We start from the raw sequence: 6,087 nt of genomic DNA, 5'->3' as shown, positions 1-6,087 counted from the left end.
GCTTAACACACGCTGAAGGATATGCCAACATATCCAGGCATATCACTGTAACCCAGTCTAGTGAACTGCATTACAGCCCCCAAACCCCACCAGTTCTGACCATTGGAATTATAATTGCCTTTTGGGAAAGGTGGAGAGAGCATCGTAGACCAAGTGAGAAATCCATTACTAGCACTCTCAAGCGACAAGCAAAGGGAAAGAACACTGAGCAGTTGGCCCGTGAAGACTGACCTAAGAAGATGGCCAGTAAGTCAAGGGTCCTTGGCGTCACTGGAAGCCAGAAGAGGAGAGAGATGGATTCCTCTCCGAAGCCTCATGGGGCCCCTTGACCTCCAACCTGGCTCCAGCCTTCCTGTAGTTTTAAGTCATCCTGCTGTGGCTATTATAGCAGACCTAGAAAACTACTGTGAATGACGGCATTCGGTGTTTTAAGCATCTGATTGTGAACCTGTAGAAACTAATGAGGGGAAGAGAGCTCTGAAGGTCAGCTGACTGACGGTCATCACCCCCTCCCTCGTCCTCCTTTCAGTCGCCAGACATCACTGTCCCAGCTCCTCTTCTCCTTTCTGAAGCACTTTCAGTTTCCTTTCTAGTAATCACCATTTGTTTCTCCCACTACCACTGTCCTTACAGGGAAAGAGACGTAGTTAGTTGCTGAGGCTCTCCATGAAACTTAGGTTCCAGTGTAAGGAGGAGCATCCAGTTTGGAGCTAAACAATGGTTGATATCCCAATCTACTGATTCCAGGGCAGCTTTGGGCAACAGCTACTGCCTCCCTCTATAAAACATTTAGTGAGAATCAAATAAATAAAATTTAGTGTCCTCACTTGGGTTTTCTTAGAGGGGAAGATTTATAAAAGTGTACCTACTAATGCTTTCCTTTTGTGTGTTGGGGAGGAGGGGGTGCTAGATCCCATGGTAGCAGAACAAGAGTAAAGGGAAGGGCAGTAAATGAGGAAAAGAAGCTCAAGAAGGCAAGCATTGTGCTTCTCACCCCCACAGGGAGTATGACCCGTGATGGAGGCCATAGGAACTGGTGCCATACATAACAGCACACTCACGGAGCTAGAAGGAACCAGAAGGAAAGAAAGACTATAAGTCACCTCCCTCCCAGGTCCTGTCACTCATCACACCATGAATTCACTGTCATGGACTCCTGTGTGGAGCACCTGGCTGCTTCTGGCAGCCAATGACGAAGCTGGCTCTACTCATACCTCAGAGTAAGCTAAGAATACCAGTGGGTCACACCTAGACACCAAAATGGCTGAATTGTGTTAGTTCCCTGGCAGGAGACTTTTGAGAGGCCAGGCTACAGGCCAGCTCCTTCTTCAGAAGGGTCAGAGGGCATATGAGACATATCTGACAGTGGTGGAAGACATCTTGAAGTTTTCCATTCTTGAGCAATCTAAAGACCAGGGAGCAGGTAGACCAAGCAAATAGAACCACACATACATGGCGCTGGTTTCCCTACAGCCAGGTCATAATTTTAACTTCTTTTGTCTTGCGTAAGGGTTGCCTATCTGTCTGCTGCCTTTCTGAGTCAGGGTCTCTTGCTCTATAGATCTGCCAGCCTTGCTCTCCCACGATGAGTCCCCTAACTTCAGACTACAAGCACATTCCACCATGCCCTGCCCATCTGAGTCATTTTGATTCCTTCACATGCACCAAGCACCATTTATTTGGATGCGGTCTGTCATACCTTGAAGAGCAATATGTTAATGTAGTAAAGGTCTTGGTAAGAGTTTGGTTCTTAGCCAACACAGTCACGATGATGAGGACACAGACATTTTGGGTTTGACACACACGATCCTGGGGCTCCCTGGGAAAGACTGGAGATGTAGATTTATGATCAGAGTCTTAGAGTGTGAGAGAGGAGAGGGCTCAGGCAGCAGGAGAAATTGAGAAGTGGTGTCATGGGGCCCCAGGAGGTCCTACCCTTCGGAACTGGAGTGGGAGCAAGGTTTTGTACCCTCTTATTCTTTAGTCATTGAATCTAAGCTGCCCCTAGGGTAAGTGCATCTTTTAGAACATTTCCTGGGGAGAAACCAATTATAATGTACAGTAGTAATGAGTAGCAAGAAAAAGTTCATTGATCCAGAAGGGGATCAAGGAGGTGAATCACAGAATCCATGACAAATGCTTCTGGAGAGCTGAAATTAGGAAATGGTGGCCTCTTTCTTCCTCTCCAATTTATTTTGTTAGCTGTTTTCTAGTCTGCAACAGAAGCAACGTCTACCATCTTCATAATTCTATCAACAGGAAGCCTTCCAATCTACTCCTCCTTTCCCATTTTAAGTTGTGAAACAGACGTGTTGAGGATTTTCAAGTCTCATTTTAATGCCACCCCTCTCCTGTGGTGTGACGGAAGCTGACAGTCTCCTGAGGGCGGGCTCCTTGGAGCTCTGAGGCTGGCCTCATGCTTGGAGGAGTTGTCCCCTTTGCTCTCTGCACGTCTGCTCAGAACTCTCTAGTAGATGATCTAGTCTGCTTCCCTCCCTTGTCCAGCTTCTGCCACTGTGGCTGGCCAGGTTAGTCAGGAGGCCTGTGAGTTTTTAGGCCCAGACACTGGCCCCAAAGAGTCTCATGTCCAAGTTGGACGGAGCAATATATAGCAAACCTTAATATAGCCGATAAACTTTTTTAATTTTTTAATTTTTTTCAGTTTGTATTCATTTATCAAATGTTATTGAATAACGCCAGGCTATGACTGAGTACTGGAGAAAGGTGAAATAAATAAAACAGGTGAGATTCCCTACTCTGAGTCTTTTTTTGGTGGTCATTTATGGATTTGGTTTGGTTTCTTGAGAGAGAGTCTCACTACATGGCTCAGGTTGGCCTCAAATTTGTGATTTTCCTGCCCAAGGGACAGAACTGCAGGGCGCAAGCCATCATATCTCGCTTGAAATGTACATTTTATTAGGGGTAGGAGATTGTAAATGAATCCTAGGAAAAAACACATGAGGTCTTGTAAGGTATGCAGAAGTGCTGAGCTAAGGGTTCCTATAAGGGACAGCCCAGGGCGGTAGAGTCAGTCTCAGGTGGGATAGAATGTTTCCTTGAGGTAGAGATATCTGAGCTAAGATTTCAATGTCTGGGAAATCGGACATGTGAAATTATACAGGAAGATTCCTGACAGAAGTAGGAACCACCAAGGCCCTGAGGTAGGAACAACCAATATCCTGAGGTAGGAATAACCAAGGCCCTGAGGTAGGAATAAGATTGGCAGACTTCAAGAACAAAAGGTAAAACAGCTAATGAGAAGGATCACATGGAAGAGGAAGAGGACAGAACACAAACCCAAAGCAAAGACAGGGCAGGTTGCACAGGGCTCTCTGTGCTCAGCCATAGTCTTCTCTAAAACGTGCGCATCGCTGGTGCGATACTAGCGTTTGGGACCGTAAATGTGCAAATATTTTTATTGGAATAATTATAGATGTGTTTTAGAATATATTAGAAAAAATATAATTATCACATCAAAACTATGATTTCCAAGATATTATTCTTCTGGTGAAACTAAATTATAATGCAAATCAAATTAAAGAGAATATTAAGTCAATTATAGTACAGGTGTTATGCAGCCTCGCCAAAGATCTCAAAAGTGGTGTTTACAGAGCGGGAGCCTGGGAACACACTGCTTACCAATTAGAAAGGAGATGAGGGTACATCTGTACTCCCTGTTCACAGGCTTTCCGCATCAGCTGCTCAAAACTGAGATGGGGGAGAAGGGCCCTGGAATGGCAGCAATGGCCTGTGTTCCTCCAAAGGAACTACCTCCAGGAGCTCCCAACAGAGTAGCCAGAGGCTGTCTTTTCCTTGGTCGCATTAAGTCTAACCACACAACTCATGTTGTCCACACAATGAGAGGTAGAGAGGGCTCCATTACACTGCATCCGACAAAAGGAGTTTCTTTCCTTGGCAACCCCAGTGGGCTATTTTCTTCCTTGTAGAATTTATAGCCTTAAAGACCTCACTGTCCCATGTCCTTTTGCATTGGACCACTGGCCCCTGTGCTATCTCCGTTAGATAACTTAATCAGTCAATATCTAGAATTATTTCCCCTTGGAAGGTACCATGTCTGAAGCCCATGACAAACACGCCCTTTGAGAGATGGCTGGCTTCAGCCTACCCTGAGGGAGGTAGTAGGATGGGAGCTGAATACATACTCTTATCCATGTACTCAAAATGATCACCGTTCAGGAGAGGGATTTTGGTAGTTCTAAGCTGGCTAGGCATATGAAACCTCCTAAGAGAGTTTTCATTATTGCTTGGATGATCATTCTGAAACAACACAAGCCAGATGCTTGTGCACTCCAACACGATCTGTTCAAAGGAAGGGTGCAAGACTAGGAGGGACGAGGGCGCTGCATTGGCTGCATGAATATCACTCCTCTTACCACCAAATTCGGAGTCAAAACCACCTCCTATTACAAGAGAAGGCTGGGGAGGAGACAGTTGGGAATGGGTTTAGTAAGAAAGCCCATCTCAAGCTTTCTGTCCTTCATATCAGTTCCCGAGGACTTGCCCAGGAAGGCTGTGATGCACAGGCCAAGTGAGCTCAGTCATGTGGTGGGCTCCAGCTTCACAGATCACAGACCCTGAAAACATTTACTCCCGAAAGAGCATGCCTAGAGCATGACTTAGCCCCGCAGACACAGAAGTCAAATGCCCAACACCAGCCTCCAGGTGCTTTGCCCTCCTTTGAAGAGAATCCAGAGCGAGCATGGCCAGAGGAAAAAGCGGGGTTCAGCCAGTGGAACAGAGTTTTGAAAGACATTTGCCCTTGGCAGGCTGATTGCTCAGAGACAATCAGGAGGGACTAGAAGTAGATGCCAGGACACTGGAGGATCTAAGCAAGGACTCAAGTGTTAATGCCTTCAGGTCTAGCGGAAGGGAGGGACCCGGGCCTGAGGTGAGACAAGAAAATCTCTCTTCCCAGTACTTTACAAGGAGGATTCAGAAATATTTCCAAGGGATTTGTATTTGTTTCTCAAGACAAGTCGTCTCTGGGCAACAGTCCTGGCTGTCTGAGAACTCACTTTGTAGCCTAGGCTGGCCTCAAACTTACTGAAACCCACCTGTCTCTGCCTCCCAAGTGCTGGGATTAAAGGTGTGCACCACTACCGCGCAGCCCGGGGAATTTTTAAACCCTAATAACAGAGATACACCCACTATTGTGAGGTAGCACTAGCAATTGTAATCATCAACAGAAAAAAAAAGACTCCTGTCGGAACAGGGGACTCTCACTGCCACCTTCTCTGAGGTACCACTGGGACAGGGAACTCCCACTTTGTCCCTGAGAACTCAGCTTAAGCACCACCTCCCTTGACCCTCCGACGCTCTAACCTACCCGTTCACTCCCTACCATGAACTCAATTGTGTCTCTCAATGACTCTGCCTGTCTGTCTACTTTATAATTTATTTGCTGCCCTGTCTTCCTGTTCGGGGCTGTCTTCCTCGGTGGAAAATAAATTCCTTGAGCATATCTACATCTTCCTAATGCCTAGCAAAGTGCCTGCGCTGCAAGACGGGCAGGAAATGGGTCAGGATGAATGAGGGACTCCATAGTGGGCCCTTCCCGTCTCAACACTGATGCATACATGGCGAGTTTCCAAATCACAGCCCAATTAAATGTCCCATGAAAGTTGAAAATGCTGCTTCAGGTCAAGTCTTGGTGATCTGGTTAGGGCTGCTCTCCTCTTTGGGACACCACAGGAAGGTAATTGGTTGTTATTGAATGATCGGGGGTGGCAGACTTACATTGCTGTTGAAGCACGGTGGGAGAAAGCCCCAGCCTTGCCATCAAGGTCAGGAGCCCAGGTAGGTCTCTCTGTGACTGTCCCTGAGACCAGGTGACAGGATACTGAAAGTCACAGCATCCCATGAACTGGGAAGAGACGGTTCTACAGAATCACACAAAACACTTCCTCTTCTAATGTGATTCCTCGGGCTTCTGCTCTCAGGATCCCTGCCCCCAAAGACTCCAGAATGGGCGGTAGGTACAGTCTTGGTGTAGGAGAAATGTCTGTATTCTGTCGATCATCTTTTAATAAAACGCTGATTGACAGAATACAGACCGGGCGGGACGGA

The sequence above is a fragment of the Myodes glareolus genome, chromosome 2 (genome assembly GCF_982192425.1).
Source record: "Myodes glareolus chromosome 2, mMyoGla1.1, whole genome shotgun sequence".
NCBI lineage: Eukaryota > Metazoa > Chordata > Mammalia > Rodentia > Cricetidae > Myodes > Myodes glareolus.
Note: the sequence above shows the minus strand (reverse complement) of the source record.